The sequence below is a fragment of the Zalophus californianus genome, chromosome 10 (genome assembly GCF_009762305.2).
Source record: "Zalophus californianus isolate mZalCal1 chromosome 10, mZalCal1.pri.v2, whole genome shotgun sequence".
NCBI lineage: Eukaryota > Metazoa > Chordata > Mammalia > Carnivora > Otariidae > Zalophus > Zalophus californianus.
The window spans coordinates 81,027,029-81,043,777 of record NC_045604.1 but is presented as its reverse complement, the minus strand read 5'-3'; the positions used below and the strand labels follow the sequence as shown (position 1 = coordinate 81,043,777).

General features: G+C 50.6%; 1 non-coding gene across 1 annotated transcript; it reads right to left on the bottom strand.

The window, feature by feature from the left end:
• Positions 1–13,154: 13,154 nt before the first annotated feature.
• Positions 13,155–13,226, bottom strand: TRNAT-CGU. Its single transcript has one exon. It is a non-coding gene; the product is annotated as a tRNA-Thr (tRNA).
• Between the last annotated feature and the right edge of the window lie 3,523 nt (positions 13,227–16,749).

Here is a 16,749-nt window from a genome sequence, read left to right as displayed (position 1 = left end):
CCTTGGTGGCCTCTAACCTGCTCTGGGATGACTGGAGTCCCTTGGAACTCCCAGTTTTGGAAACTGGACGGACAATGCTCTGTTCCCAAGAACTCCCCAGATACCAACCCACTTTCAGGCCAAAACATAAAGTTGTGCTTGTCCTCCCTCGGCCCCCCCCCCCCCGCCCGCCCCCCGCCCCCGACGTTGGCAGGGTCCAAGAGATCTGTAGGAAATTGGGGGTGGGGCATTGAGGGTACCTTCTCCACTTGGCAAAAGATCTGGCCCCTGGGGTGACACCCCCTCCATAAGCTACATAAGGTTCCAATAGGAGGGGGGCCCTCCCCTACAGCTGAGCCCCTCCTGAGATCTGATCCACCTGCACCCCTTGCCCAGGGACCCCCAGATCATTGTACAAGTGTCCCCTCGCCTCAAGAGGATCCAGATAACTAAGACATGACTTGTCCCCCTCTACTACCCAGCCTCTTTTCGAGTAAATGTGACAGGACTGAGCCTCCCAGGATCATAAAAAATGTATTTGCTGTCCTCTGTTGGCCAACACGTGTCACACTCAGAAAACACATTGCCCAACAAGTGGGCCCTCCTGATGCCATCTAGGGGGTCCCAGGACTGCAGCCAGAGGGAGTGAGCCAGCCAGGCCCCTCTTCTCCTCTCCCAGGTGCACCCCTACATCCTGCCCCCACTTTTGGGGGGGCAGGAAGAAGGGGAAGTCCTGGTTTGCAGTCACTGCACTGGTCTTTGCTCCACTGCTTTGTGTCTCATGTCCCTTCTCTCTGGTGGGGCTCTAATTCCAGAAGCCTGGAGGGCAGTGCTTAGGGAGGCAAGGAAGGCTGTGGTGGGGAGGTCTCCGGGTTCACTCCAGGTGGAGGGACCCCTAGGGGATAGTGTCTTCCATAGCAACTTGGAGGGGAATGTAGCAAAAGGGGGACAGGTCAGATGCCTCTTAAAGCAAAGGGCTGATCACTGATAATCATCAATCCCCATTTATTCTTGAAGACCTATTATGCGTCAAGCATGGGAAGTATACTAGCTTACTGAGCTCTGCCCATTTTCCAGAGGAAAAGAGTGAGGCTTCGGGTCAGTTGTTCTTGGATCCAAAGCTTGCTTGCCCTGTGTGTGCCAGGCCCAGAGCTGATGCAGGGGCCACAGTGGCAAACAGGACAGGTCCCTGGCCTCAAGGTGCCTGGGTCAGGGCACTGTGAGAGACCAAAGCTGGGCCGGGGTGTCCACCTGCATCCTACCTGCTGGTCCCACTGTGTGTGGTCTCCATTACGAGCTCATTGCCCCTGCGCCCCTCTTGTGGGGGTAGGGCGCACGAGACGCTGGGCTCCCCCTGCTGCTTCTCCAGACCCTGGACACTGCTGAGTGAGCCTGGGCCTCAGCTTCCTCATCTGTAAAGTGGGAGTTACAGTACCCGCCTTATAGGACTTTCACAGGGCTGAAATGAGACAAATACCCTGGGCAGGGAGGGGGTACTTGGCTTTTTTTTTTTTTTTTCCCATTGCTTCCTATAAAGATTTTCTTTTTATTTATTTTGTGTTTAAAAGTTGCAGTGTTAAGTCCCATTAATGGAAAAGACATAACAAAAACTTCCTAACAAGTGAAAAAAATATTCAGAAATGCTGCAAAAATTGGCTTCATTGACATAGTTTCAGAATTTTACTTAATATAGCCTCTGCTGGAAATTAATTATGTGACATTTATATAAGCATTTCCAAATCACTCTGCATAGCAAGCACTTCAGCTCTTCACTGTCTGCGCCCAACATTGAGAGTCAACTCAGTTTCTGAAGGCAATGCAGGCAAGCACCCGGAATGGCCCACCGGAGACGCTGTTGCCGTATTGGTCTGACCCTTCGCCTAAAGATGTTTCTGTTGAGTAGGGGTCCCTGTGCTTCTTGACCCTCTTTGCTCTCATCTTCCCACAGCCTCAGAATTAGGTTTTGGATTTCTTCTGGTTTTTTGTGCTCATTTCTGAGGGGGACAGCACCGGTTTGCCAAATTCATGGGTAGCTCCGAACGGAGAATTGGATTTCTCCTAGAATTTTAACAACATTTGACAAAGAAGGGCCTCTGAGGGAGTTCACGAGAGGGTTGCTTGTGCCTGGTATTATTACTTAGAGGACAGGATGTCAGAGGAAAAAATTGGGGCCTATGGGCAAGACCCACCCCATCCCCCCAAGGCAACCAGGGCTCTGCCTTTACCTTGGACTTTAAAAGCCCCCTAAAAGATGTCCCCCCAATCCCTTTGAGGCCTGCTCTTGCCCATTCTGGCTCAGGGTCCCGTGACTCAAGCTAGTGGCCAGCCTGACATCCAGCTAAGCTAGACTCCGGAAAACACCCCACTCTTTGGCTAGAAGTCCCAGAGGCCCACTCTGGCCTTCTCCCAGGAAGGGGCGCCACCCGCACCCAGGTTTCTGGCCAGGAAAAGATGCCAAGGCCCAGGCGAGAAGTGCAAAGTGGCCACCCTGGGCAGAAGGAGCCTCTGGGAAAAGCCTGGACTCCTGGTACCCTGCCCTGTCTGGCACATGGCAGGGCGAAATCAAGTTTCGTTAGAAAATGAATAAAAGAAAGAAGGAAAAGTACTGGAAGAGAAGCCTGGGTGGGGGTGGGTGCTGGGACTGCAGTGGTGTCCCATCTGTGAAGTTGTGGTGGCTCCCAGGAGGCCGAGAACTCCAGGCCCCGGCTAGACAGAAAGATAAACTGCCATTTGGTGAGACCGAGGGGTCTGTACTTCCTGGTCTGCTGGGGACCAGACCCTCGCCTGCTAGGGGCATCATGACACAGGCCGGTTAAGAAAGGCTTTGCAGTGGAAAGAGAAGCCAGAGATCAATCAGGCTGTGACCTTGGACAAGTCCTTGGCTGTCCCGAATTTCAGCATCCCCACTGGCAACAATTTATAAGAGGATGAAACGGCATGATTTGCACAAAGTGCATACTAAGTACTCAATAAATCATAACAATGGTCCATCCCTGTTAAATGGGAGTGGGGAACCAGCCATGCCCCTGGACGCTAGGGATGGATTCAAAGGTGCGAGGGGTTCTCCCTTCTCTCTGAGTTGTGGACACCAAAGTGGAAGTGGCACCAGGGACTGGGTGGGTAGGTCAGCCTGGTTCAGTGCGACCGGGTCGCCTAGAATCGCAAAGTCAACGTCTTGGAATTTCAGCAGGGTGGCCAAGCTGTGTCAGGAAACTGGAAGAATGTTCCATACACAGTCCAGGTAGACATGAAGGACTCGAACGGCGTCTCCTTCTGCACAGACCTCCTCTCTGGAACCCACATGACTGTGGACGTAGCGCCGCCGCTCAGACCAGTACCAACTTAAAAATCAATACTGTTGGCTTTGAAGTGTTTTGACCAGAGGTTGCAACTGGCAGGCCCCAGGCCAGGTGGAGCCCACAGATGTGTTTCATTTGGCCCGCAGACCATTTAAAATAATAATAATAAATTTGATTTGGTTGCCAACATTTTTAAATCAGGAAATTTCATATTTAAAAAAATCCAGATTTCTGGCTTCTCTTAAACAAAAAATCAGATGATCAAAAGATTTGGCAACGGTGGGCCCGCATTCCCACAGGGCAACAGTTGGTTGCAGCGGAACAGCATATAAGAGAATATGAGTCAGGGAAAGCTAGCTGCTGTAACAAACAATCCCACACTTTCATCGGCTCACCACAGTACAGTTTGATTTCTTGTTTGGATCACAGCCCAAGAAGTGGGGAGCAGGGGGACCCACAAGTTATTTAGAAACCCAGGTGCCTTTTATTTTGTGGCTCTGGCATCTTTAAAAAAAAGTTTTAATATATATATTTTAAAGATTTTATTTATACATTTGAGAGAGAGAGTGCAGGGGTGGGGGTTGGTGGTGGAGGGGCAGAGCAAGAGGGAGAAAGAGTCCCAAGCAGGCTCTGCACTGAGCACGGAGCCCAGTGGGGGTCCTGATCCCATGACCTGGAGATCACAACTGGTACTCTGACATCTTCTAGGGCTTCATTCTTTCTCCATGAGCTGGGGGCGGGAGTGGTTTACAGGGAAAGCAAACCAGCTTTTAACTGCATCAGCTAGGAAGTGTCTCACATGGGTGAGCACCCGTCATGAGGCCCAATAAGTACCCAAAGGGGCTGTGAAATGTGGTGCCTGGCTCAGAGACCAGGAGGAAGAGGAAGCTAATGGACGTATGAAACAGTGTCTCTGTTTCAAGTGGCTGTCCCAGATCCTTCCTCAAATTGGTGATGGAAATTCTCTTCTTATTGTCCTTCCACAGCCCTCTCCAGCTCAGCTCTTTGGCTCAGGGGAAACCACCAGTTATTGGTTGGAGAATAACCATGTGACACCATCCCAACCAATGAGAGATGGTGAATTTGGATGTGATCCCTGGAACCGCAGCAACCATTTTGGGCCAGACTTGGGGGTGAAGCCAACATGCTGATGGCAGAGAAGAGAGGTGGAAGGAACCTGTGTCTCTAGTGGCCTGTTGGAGCTGCTCAAACATTCACTTGAGAAACCCACCGTCCCTCTAGACATCCTGGTAAATGCCTAATAAATTTCCTTATTTTTAAAGGCAGTTTGAGACAGGGCAGCCCCTGTTCCTTGTAGAAAAAAGTACCCAAAGTACTAAGGGCATAGTTCCTGCCTGGCTGGATTCACTTAGGTCATCTGCCTGGTCATGTAGGTATTTGAGTTTTGACCCCTTGACTTAAAATTCTTTCTTCTTGCAATGCAGAGTGGCCAGCCCCAACCTTCATGGCCTGGATTATAGAAACTTCCCAGGGTCTACCCCTGGAGAATGCAATGTGCAACTTTCAGTGCTGCCTGGGGCCACATGGTCCCAACCAGGGCCCGGGTCTCCACCTGCGCCTTGAGGATGCAGCAATCCCTGGGTGACACTGACTGCGAGATGTCCTTGGGGTTTGGGGCCTCATGCTGGTCAGAGGCTGGTGGTCATTCCTAGTGGTGGTAGCCTGTCTCCAAGTCTCTTAAGAGAGTCCCTGAGATGTCTGGCTTCTTTTGGAAGAAAGGATAGGTAGAATGACCCATCATCCTGGTTTGCCAGGACGGAGGGGTTTTCTGGGTCATTGGACTTTCAGTGATAAGCCTGGGACAGTCCCAGGGTGCCTGGGTGGCTCAGTCGTTAAGCGTCTGCCTTTGGTTCAGGTCATGATCCCGGGGTCCTGGGATCGAGCCCCGCATCGGGCTCCCTGCTCCGCGGGAAGCCTGCCTCTCCCTCTCCCACTCCCCCTGCTTGTGTTCCCTCTCTCGCTGTGTGTCTCTCTGTCAAAAAATAAATAAAATCTTAAGAAAAAAAAGACTGGGACAGTCCCAGACAAACCAGACGGTGGGTCACCCTACGTATCCTGGACAAGGGATGTGGGAAGAGTGGAGAGTTGCTGGCTCAGGTCTGTGGGAGTGGCTGTCACTGGAAAGAAAGTAGAATCTTTTGAATACCCACAGCCGGTCCCCAAAGACTGTTAGCCTTGTGGGCAAGGTCTTGATATGCCCGTCAGGGTAATGGGTGAGGGGACCAGTCAAAAGGAACCTGGACATCGTGGAGATACATTAGGAAGGGACAGAGAGTCTGAGAAAGGGAATAGATCATGTAGGTAACAAGTGGTGAGCTGGTCAGAGAGGAGTCATCCCAGCTGGGGGCGGTGGGGGGCAGAGAGAGTCTGGGGAGAGGCCAGAGGCTTACCAGATGGGCCGGCTGCAGAGACAGCGGGAGTATTCTTAGAGCCGTTGAGTTGGATTATTGGAGCCTCTCCCCACTAATGCCCACTCTGGTAGCTTCTAGAGGGCCACGGGGGACGTTGAAAGGGCTGTTCAATTCCGTTCTGATACCGGACTGCTGTGGCCTTGTGCAAATGTCCACGTAAATGTGAGCCGGGGAGGGCTGGTTCTGGGAAAGGCCCAGGGATGGGCCATTTCTACCTCTGCGCACACACCTCCAGCCCCGAACCCAAGGCCAGTCCGTCCTCTGGAACCTGGGGAACGTACCTTCTGTCTCTTTCCCTCAATCTGTAAAATGGACGTAGTATTTTCCTCATCCTGCATGTGCCAGGCTCTGTGCTAGGCGGCATGATGTGGGTTAGACCACACGAGAGCCACTTTTTTTTTTTTTTTTGCCTTTAATTGCGAGGTCTTTCAGGCCAACTCCGAACAACAGAGAATAAATTAACAAACACCCCTACGCCACCACTCAGCTTAAGTAATACATAAATCAAATCAAATGCAAATTCAGCTAATACCCCTCTTGGCCATCTCTAGGATCCCCACAGAGAATGTTGTCCTGGATATAGACATCATCACACTTGGGCAAGTCTTTACGCTTTTACCACCTGTGTGACCAGAAACAAATAGGGCTGTGTTTGCACCATGTTTACTCTGTATAAATGGCATCATCTTTCTCTGCCTTTTTTTCCCCCACATTTTGTGAGCTTTCTCCATGTAGTTGGATGGTGTTATAGTTTATTTCTTTGAACTGCTGAACTTAATTCTATTCTGTGAGCCTTCCACAGTTTGCATTTCTGTTTTCCTGGACGGACATTTAGCTCTTCCCAGCAATGCCGCTCTGAACAGCCTTGTGTACATGAATTTCCGCAAGGCTTGCCCGCCAGAGGAGGATTCCTAGGTCTCATTTACGCGGGGTTTTTGGAAACGTGGTGGCTTTGAGCCTGGCGTGAACTCTCAAGTTTCTCTCAGGCCCCTCGAGTCCTTATTGTCTTATCCCCAAAAGTTTTCGCACATTTGCACAATCTGTCTGGCTTCTCTGGGCATTTGAGCTTTCAGCCTGTCGTCTCTTGGGAAATGCATGGGCATGTAAGCCAATAATTGTAATATCCTGTGGTAGGTGCTAGAAAAGCAATAAAGCCAAGGTGCTGGTAGTACGGCGAGGAAAGAGCAACTCCAACTAATGTGTTGAGGGATGATTCAAAATAATAGTTAAGTTAGTAATAGTTAGGCAAAGTTTTGTGGTATGAGTAGGAGTTTTCCCAGAAGCCAGAAATGGAGAAAGGCCATTCATTATTGGTAGAGGGAACAGCATATATGCAGGCCCAGAGGACTAAGGCACAAACCGAATTGAAGGCATACAAAAGACTGGTGTAAAACATTGAAGAGCAAGAGGGAGCACAGTAGGAGGGACACTTGGGGCCTGGAATGCCATGCTGAGGAGTTGGGATTTATCCTGGCGGTGATGGGCATCTTGTGAAGGACGGAATGATGAGAGTGACATATTCACTGCTCTGTTGGAGAGAGGTCAAATGACAGTGGAAGGGCGGAAGAGCGGCAAGACGGAAAGCAAAGGATACCAGGTAGGAGTCTACTGCACCAGTCCAAGCACCAGTCATCAAAGAAGAGATGGAACAGTGAAGGTCTAAAGCAACACACAGGAGGTGACTGGAGAGAGGTTTAGGCATTGACCAGCTGGATGAGCAAGTGACGGAGGAGAGGTGAGTCAAGGGGTTGGGGTAAGCAGAACCATGGTCTCCCAAATTTGTCCACACCTTCATCCCTAGAACCTATGAATATATTGTGTTTTGTGGCAAAAGGGACTTTGCAGATGTAATTAAAGTTATAGACTTTTAAAAAGGAGGATGAGTCTGGATTATCCAGGTGGGCCCAATCCAAATCTAAGAGCCCTTCCAAGCAGAGAATTTTCTTTGGCTTGCATGAAGCAGAGAATTTTCTTTTTTTTTTTTTTTTTGGCTTGCATGAGAAAGATGGAAAGATGCAGAAGGTAAAGCAAGATTTGAAATGAGCAGAGGACTTGGTGCAGATGTCAGGACACTGTGTGCAAGGACTGAAGAGAGGCCTCGAGGTGCCATGGAACAGAACTCAGTCCTACAAGTGTAGGGAACTGGATCTGGCCAACCACCCGCGGGAGCATGGAAGCAGATTCACCAAGAGCCTCTGATCATAGCCCAGCTGGTCACCACCTTGACCTTAGACTTGTCTGACACCTAGAACCCACCTGGGCTTCTGACCTACAGATACGGACAGAGAAGAAGTAGGGGTGGTTTTAAGTCACTAAGGCTGGGGTAACTTGATCGAGCGGTGGGAGAAAACCAACTCAAACCTGGATCCTGGGTTTGTCGCTAGGATGGCCTTCTTGTCCTTACATGGTGGAGAGAGAGAGAGAGAGAGAGAGAGAGAGAGAGAGAGAGAGCTCGTGTCTCATCCTCTTTTTATAAGGCATGAATTCCACCCTGAGCGCCTCACCCTCATGACCTCATCCCCTTCTGATTAGCCCCCAAAGGCCTAACCCCCTAATACCATCGCACTGGGGATTAGGGCTTTGACATATGAACTTGGGTGTGTGTGTGTGTGTGTGTGTGTGTGTGTGATATAAATGTTTAGCTCATAGCAACTGGAAGGACTCACTTTCAAGATCACGTGGCTGCTGACAGAATTCAGTTCCTTGTGGCCCATTGGACCAAGGGCTCTAATTTCTTGCTGGTTGTTGGCTGGAGGACGCCTTCCATTCCTCGCCATGGGGGCCTCCCCAACATGGCTGCTCATTTCGTCCAGCCAGCCGGAGACAGTCTGCTATCCACATGGGTGTGGCCGTCTTATGTAACATAATCAGAGAAGAGGCATCACATCCCCTTTGCCAGATGCTGTTGGCTGGAAGCAGGTCACCCCACTTAAGAAGAAGGGATGACATGAAGTGCAAAGACCAGAAGGCAAGTATAACAGGATATCATAGAGTCTGCCCGCCAACGCTTCTCCAAGGAAGAGATGGGGTTTCTTATCTGGGTGTGTTTCCAGAATTGTTGCAGATCTTACATCCAGCGAGGCATCAAGTTTGGGGGTTCTCCTGTACCCACAGGGACTGAAAAATCAGCTCTGCCTACCTGAGTGAGAAGGGCAGGATGGGGGAGCAGGGCACAGACAGGAACACGGTCTCGGGGAGTGTTCCTCGTGAGCCAGCCTGGTGATTTGCTGAAGCAAAACTCAAGTAGATGTGACACAAACAACGTCTGGTGCTTCCAGGGGCCTGCCACAATATTTTCTTTTAAGTGCTACTCATGCCCGAAATACGCTTCTGGTTTTGAAATGTGGCTCTCAACTCATGCATGACTACAAATCACTCACTCTCTTATTAAGAGGGCCATTTTTCATTCTTTAATGTAGGTTTTCAAGGCACATGATGTCACTCCAGATGGGAGACGCGCCAGGGCGGTCGATCCGAGGCCTCTCCTTCGACGGAGTCAGTTTGGATGGCAAGAGTGGGCTTTCTCCCTGCAGACCGGGCATCTCAGCCATGTGGTGTGAGCTCAGTGTGAACACCTGTGCCCTCCAGAGCCCTGACATCTGTGTACTCTTTACATTTTCTTTTTTTCTGTTGTTAAGATTTTAAGTTTATGCTGCAAAAATAGTGAACCTGAAAGTAACACAGCTTCTGTCTCTGATGTCACAATAATAGAAAAGCAATTGGTCATTGGCTCTGTAATTCCCTGCCACCACTCACCCCACCTGGAGGTCTTCATGGTCAAGAGCATGACAGGGAGCCATCCGCGTGGGAGGTGGGTGTTCTTCACATTCTGAGAAACCAACAGAAAAATCCATACATGTGTGGATAAATATGCCTATTTATTTTTTACAAAGACATCCACTAGAGTTACAGTTATACAAGATGGAGGAATTCTAGAGATCTGTACAAGAGAGTGACTATCGTTAACCAATTTGTTGAGAGGGCAGATCTCACGTTAAGTGTTCTTATCACATACACACAAAAAGCAAAGGGACCCAGGAAGGCTGGAGGTGATGGTCTGTCTACTACCTTGAATGTGGTGATGGTTTCCAGGGCGTGTCCATATGTCCAAACTCATCCAGTTGTATACGTTCAATATGTGTGGGTGCTTTTGTGTATCAGTTATACCCTGATAAAGCTGTAAACAAAACCCAAAAGCAGGACACAGCTTTTCTTACTAAATTAATCTCCAGATCCATGAGTCAGTCATTCCTTTTAACGGCTGCCCATGATGCCATGACATGGATGGACCACCCTTGACATCCTGGCTGATGGATGTTTACAATGTTGTCATCAGGAGGACTCCACCAGACAAGAAGCAAGTGAGTGTGTGTCATTCCAATTTCAGAACTGGAGAAACTGAGGCCCAGAGAGGTTAAGTGGAGGGTCTATGGCTCCCACGGGTTTCTGGTAGTTGCAGGGCAGAGAGAAGCCAGGCTAACCCTGCCCTTGCTCTATGCTGCCACCTGGTGTCACTGTTGAAGTTTACTACCGCGCAGCCTCTGCTGACAAAACAGCCCTTCCTTGCTAACGCTAGGATCCTGGGCTCCCTCTTTGGCTTCAGAATTCTTATTTAACCTTTTTTCTACTACTCACTCTCATGATCTGTCCTTTCAGAGCTCTCAATGCAAACCCACCTTCTCCCCAGTGGTCCAGTTCACACAGCAGTGTCTCAGAGGATGTAGGCTCAGTTACCTCTCCTCCCACCCTCAGCGTCAGGGGCTTCTTATCTTTCCCTTTTCATACCCAAAGCCGACCAGAGAACGATTCTTCACAGAGCAAACACAGCGGAGTTCAAGCCGACTTTCAGAAATTCATAGAAAAGTTATAGAAATCCAAACATGGCTTTCTATATTCATGAACACAAGTGGTTTAAATCAACATAAAATGGCTTTGCTTATTCAGACACCTAATCAGCGCTACGCATTTAAGTGTAAAGAGGACGCAAATTCAGGATTTTGGTCACTGGTGCCTGATTCGACAGCCTGTGCCAAACTGGTTTTTACAGCTCTGTGGCATCCCCAGATTTCAACCAGAGGTGATGATTTTGAGATTTATGTGTAATCTTCCAGGCTTAAGAACGAAAAACAAAATAGCATGTGCTTCTCCACATATAAATATATACCCTTAGATATTTTGTGCAATTTTTGTGGGGGGGAGGTGGAGAATGGTACTCACAGTACCTTATGTAAATTGCCTTTTTCTAAAGTCCATTCATCATGTGCAGCCGAGGGGGGTGGCACCCTGTGTAGGGTGAGGCGGGGAAATTGTTGGGGGTGCTTTCCTAGGATGATGTCACCTAGGAGCACTGATTCACTCTTTGGAGGGAAGGACAGGAAAATCTCCCTGGACAAGTAACCTCCCCCCCCCCCACAGATATTGGCCTACCTGTGGGGGGCAGTGTGGTTTTCTGTTTGTTTAATGGGGAGGGATATTTTGGGATTTTTTTTTAAGATTTATATTTATTTATCTGAGAGAGAGAGAATGAGAGACAGAGAGCACGAGAGGGAAGAGGGTCAGAGGGAAAAGCAGACTCCCCGCTGAGCAGGGAGCCCGATGTGGGACTCGATCCCAGGGCTCCAGGATCATGACCTGAGCCGAAGACAGTTGCTTAACTGACTGAGCCACCCAGGCGCCCTATTTTGGGATATTTTTAAAAGGGAAGAGCCCAAGTGTTCTTTTGTGACACTTCTTTAAAAAGAAATGAATGGGTGCCCCAGTGGAGAGAAGAGGACACTCAATCATTATCTGTCTTAATTCTGGATCATTCTAATATGCCTGTGTTCTAATAGGTTACCTTTGGGTTTGTGGGTTCTGGAGTGATTCTGGTAAGAACAAAAAAATTACACGTCATACAATCATCTCCCAGAAAATCCAAACAATGTGAACATTTACAGGATAGAAATGAAGGAAGACTTTCAACAGCTCCCCGATTGGACATCCCCCCCCCCCAGAGAGGCAACGACTGTTAATTTGGTGTGGATCCTTCTACCCTATGTCCAGTCAGGGAAGGCGGGGACCAGTCACCCCAGCATCAGCAAGACGCAGAAATGCAGTCTCCGGCTCCACTAAAGAATCAGAACCTGCCTTTTCCTGCGCGCCCCAGGTTGAAGTGTGAGAAGCCCTGTTGTTCACTACTTTCATGTGTGTGAGCTTCCACATTTGTATACATGCACACACACGTGCCCCGGGGTTTAGAGTGTGGCTTTAGAATGGGGCTGTCTTTCGAAGAGCAGTTCTCCGTGTGGTCCGGCAGCATCAGCATCAGGTGGGAGGTAGTTACAAATGCAAACGGTCAGGCTCCATCTCGGATTTACTGAATGCAGAAGCGCTGGAGGTGGGGCCCAGTGATCAGCGTTTCCACAAGCCTGGGGATGCTGATGAAGCCCGGCAAGTCCGGGAGTCTAACCCCCGGCCGCTCCTGCCAGGCTCCCCGCCGCGCCCCCCCATCGCATCCCCAACCCCACTCTCTCCATCAGAGAGCTCGCCCCGATCTGTCTGGTTCACCGAGGTAGCCCCTGAGTTCAGCTCCACCACGCATACACCAGGAGCTCCATGACTCTATTAGGAATGTCAGGCTGACCCAGGTTTCCACGAGCTAGGTCAAGCCGGTTTTCAGATGACACAATAGGCCACCTCCCTGGGGTCGAGGTCACTGCATACTGCACTCGAGCAGCCCCGTGGTGCATCCTTTCGTGGTGCAAAGAAAACAGGTTCCCTGCGGCCCTAGCTCCGTTTACTGAGGCCGCCTCTCCGGCCAGTGTGTCTGGCAGCGACTTCATAAACACCTGCGGCTGGCCAGAGACCCATTTCACAGAAAGGCAAGCGGAGGCTCACACCGGTTTAGGTGTTCCCGTCAGAACGGCTGCACCTCTGGGGAGGGTTTCCTCTCGAATGCAGTGCCTGCAACGGATTTCTTTTTAAAAATAGCAAGCCAGTCAGCAGCTGACTCTGGGTCTGGGCCCGGCATCAGGCCACGGCAGTCCTCTCGTTAGAGAGGGTAAAATTGGACTTTAATGTTGAGGGGAAAAGCTTAGTGGCTCTCCAGTCAAGTGACAGCAGCTGTAGGGTGTTTTTTTATTTTTTTGCCCAGGGCCACGGGTGTCCGGGGGACCCTCCACGTCCCGCTGGGGGGCGGCAGGGGGCGCTGTTTGCAGGGAGCGGAGTGCCGCGCGGGCCGAGCTTGCGGACTCGCGGAGGCCAGACCACCCAGACGCTCATTCTCCGCGAGGAGGGGAAGAGAACTTGAAGTCAAACAGGGTGAAAACAGTTGGCCGGCTCTGCACCCATGGCTCCCAGGGGCGAGACTCTAGCTGCGGAATACAGGAGGCGGGCTCTGCGGAGGGCCACTCTGGAAAAGCGATCCCAAGCCTAAAAAGTCTCCCAGCCAAGAGAGACCGGCAGTAGGCACGGACGGGGTTCGAACCCGTGATCTTCGGTTTACGAGACCGACGCCTTACCACTTGGCCACCGCGCCTGCGTTGGAATGGCGGCTCCGCGAGCCTCTATCCTGGCGTCGCTCCCGTGAGCTCGCCCCGCGGACACGAGCGCGAGCGCGCCCGCCCGGCCGTCGCGCGGCCCCGCCCCGTCCCTGCGGCCGGCGGGGCTGGGCGGGGCTCCAGCGGGCGCGCGCCGGACGCTCCCCCCGGACTCCCGCCGACCGGCCGGCCTTCGGGGGTTCCCGCGTGCGCTGGGACTGTGGGTCGCGAGTCCCCACGGCCACGGCAAAGGAGGCGTGTCCGGAACTCGGGAGCGGGCGGAACGTTTGTCGGCGACGCCGAGTCAGGGTTCGAATCCCAGCTCCGCCAGACTAAGTCCGAGACCTTGGACGGCGCGGGTCGGAGCCTCAGTTTCCCCTCTGGGGCGAAGCACGCCGGAAGCGGAGGAAAAGTGGCGGTTCTGGTTGCCAGCCCGACCCCCGGGCTGTCCACGGCTGCCCTGTGCGGAGCCCACGCTCGGCAAGGGTGGTGGGATGAATGCGTAGTTGTTAAAGAAGTAAAAAGCCCAAAGCTCCCTGTCCGCCACCTCCCCGCGGTTGAGCCCAGGGAGCGTGCCTCGTCCCGGACCAGCAGCATCACTTGGGAGCTTGCAGCCCCGCATCCTCGCCGGCTCACCCACACCTGCCAAATTAGACCCGCCGGTGGAGAGCTCCAGGTGATGCTGATGCGCGGGGAATTACTGAGCCCCGCTGCTCCCGACGGTTGATAGACACACTCGTATACTCAAACGTATTTATAGTCTCCAATTTTTATTTTTATACAAATGGACTGACTCTGCAGTTCTCTGCACTTTGATTTTTCATGAACTAATGTATGATGTGTTAATACAGTGGTTTGCAGTGCGTAATACAAAATAATCACCATAAATGATTCATATTATTTAATAAATACTAATTTGTGTTTCATTAATATGATACATAATAACACAATATTGTAAATTATACTAGAGCATATATGATCATATGACCATTATGCAACGATGGGTTACTTTATTCTCTTTAATAGCTACATGGTTTCCCATTCAGTGGCCGTATCGCAATTGATTTAATCAACTCTGGGAGGTAGGCTTTTTGCCTTGTCTGCGGCTCTTTTGCTGCGCAGAACATTCTGCTATATGCATCTCTCCCATCTGCTACCAGAGATGTTTGTAGGATATATGGAGACGTAGATTAGGAATGTTCACAGCCCACCATGCAAACGTATAGGTAAATAGAAAACTTAAAATTACCAGGGAGTTGTGTTCGCCAAGTTGCTTTAAATGTCAAGGTCTGGGAAAGTGAGTGGAAAAGGCACCAACATCTCTCCACAGACACTGGGACACGATCCCTGAGACACTGCACCCACAGTGGGTGAGATCTTCCCCCAAGCCTCGCCGCAGCTCCCTAATTAGAAAAAAAAAAAAAACCTGAAGAACCTTTTCAGAATTAAAACATGCATTACTGAGTAATGTTTCCAACTAGCTGATGATAAAATTGGTTCCATCGTCCCCCTCCTTTTTTGGGTGTTCACTGAGCTATTGGAGGGATTGTGCGGAAGTGGCAGAGGCTTATCAAAAATGAAAAGAAATTAGCAAATGAGAGAAATTCACATGGAAGCTGAGCCCAGAACTAACTGGCAGGTGGATTGGGAATCAGATTCTAACAGGTGCTTTTTTTCAGCTTTGTCTTCTGAGGGAAGGGAGGGAGCAGAATCGTAGAGGGGCTTCTGTCCCTTGTTAGGGAGGTGGGATGCCCCAGGGGTCCAGGGTCTGAGGGGCCTTGAGAGAGGCTGGCCCTCCCACCTGCTGTGAGCCCTAAACTAGAGAACACAGGTGCTGGGTGGTCTGACCCTATTTATCCCGTAGGCAGAAGAAGCCCTGAGGGCCCACGGATCTCGGACACGTGGATGGAGGATCTGTCTGTCTTTGGCCCCAGCGTCTCAGAGTGGTGCCTGCACAAGGTAGGTTCTCAAAAAAATATTGTAGAAGGAATTAACATTAGGGGTTCCTTTCATTGTGGTCCTCTTTGTGGTTCTGTGAAACCTCCTTGGCCAGTGCCCTCCAACCACCATTCCAGGCCTGCCCTGGCACTGAATCTCCCCCTTACCCTCCCTTGGATCAAGCAGAAACTTTAAATTCCTTGGCGATAGGGGTGTTCCTTGTTCACCCTTACAGAAAGAAATCCAGCAAACGTTTCCTGCCCTCTAGCAGAGGCCCTGGGCCAGGTAGCTCCTGATAGCACACACAGAAATTTGACCTGATCCCAGACCTCCCCAAACGCCAGGGTGAGAAACCAGGGCCTGCTGATCTGGTGACAAAGCTGGGCCATATGATGAAAGACGGTGGATCTTTTTGTTCCGTCTGTATAATCATCAAGTTGCCTGGGTCTGAATAATTCAGGAGCATCTATGTTTCTTTTGTGTTGAAATGCCATCGCTTTTTTGCATCTTAGAAAAAATATATAGTTTTACATCTTTTTTTCTTTCTGTACATTTTTGTTTCTCGGTGCCTGTCCCCCAGGTTAAGGTTGCTTGAGAAAATGAAGTTGTCTCTGGAACCCTCTTCCCTTCCGGGCAGAACTCCTGCGACAGCCAGCTCAGCTGTCCTTGCTCATGCCCGCTGCGCCCATTTGTTTTTTGTTTTTTGTTTTTTTTTTTTTTTTAGATTTTTTATTTATTTGACAGAGAGCGAGCATAAGCAGGGGGCAGCGGGAGAGGGAGAAGCAGGCTTCCCGCTGAGCAGGGAGCCCAGTGCGGGAGCTCGATCCCAGGACCCTGAGATCATGACCTGAGCCGAAGGCAGACACGCCCAACCGACTGAGCCACCCCAGACGCCCCTCACTGTACCCATTTGAATGGCGCTTTACAGTCTGGGAGGGCCTTAGCTGTGGCCCTGGCAGCACCTGTCACTCAGGCTGGCCCGTCTCAGGAAGACGCAGACCCACTTGCGTGGTCTCAGGTGGGGCCCGAGGGGCCGCCTTTCTGACAAACTCCCATGTCATGCTGATGCTGCTGGCCCTCAGTTTGAGAACCTCTGCTTTCAAGTATCTTGGAGAAATTCATTTGCGTGAGGAAGATGTGGTGGGATGGGGGGAACCCCTGAAGCTTAGATATTTAGGTCACCTGAGTTCATCACAGCAGGTTTTTCCTAATAACCTAAATCAAAGCTCCGTTAGCCACTTGCAGCATCCTAGCGACCGCACTGTTCGTCATGGGGGTGGTTAGAGCCCAGAGTTAGAGCCAGAGAACACAGCCTTCCTTCGTTACTTTCTGTGGATGTTTCAGAGCAGGCTCAGCACCTCAGATGCTGTGTGGGGGCCAGGCTGTGAACTGAGCAGGTGTAAGGGGCCTGGGGCCACTGTATATCCCCGCCAGAAATATCTGAGTTCCAGTTACTTCACATTTTTCACATTCTGGCGTTTAATTTTAGCTCTTCCGGTGGGTATATGGTTGTATCTCGTTTTAATTTGCATTTCCTTGATGACTAACGACAGTAAGCACCTTTTCCTGTGACTGTTAGCCCCT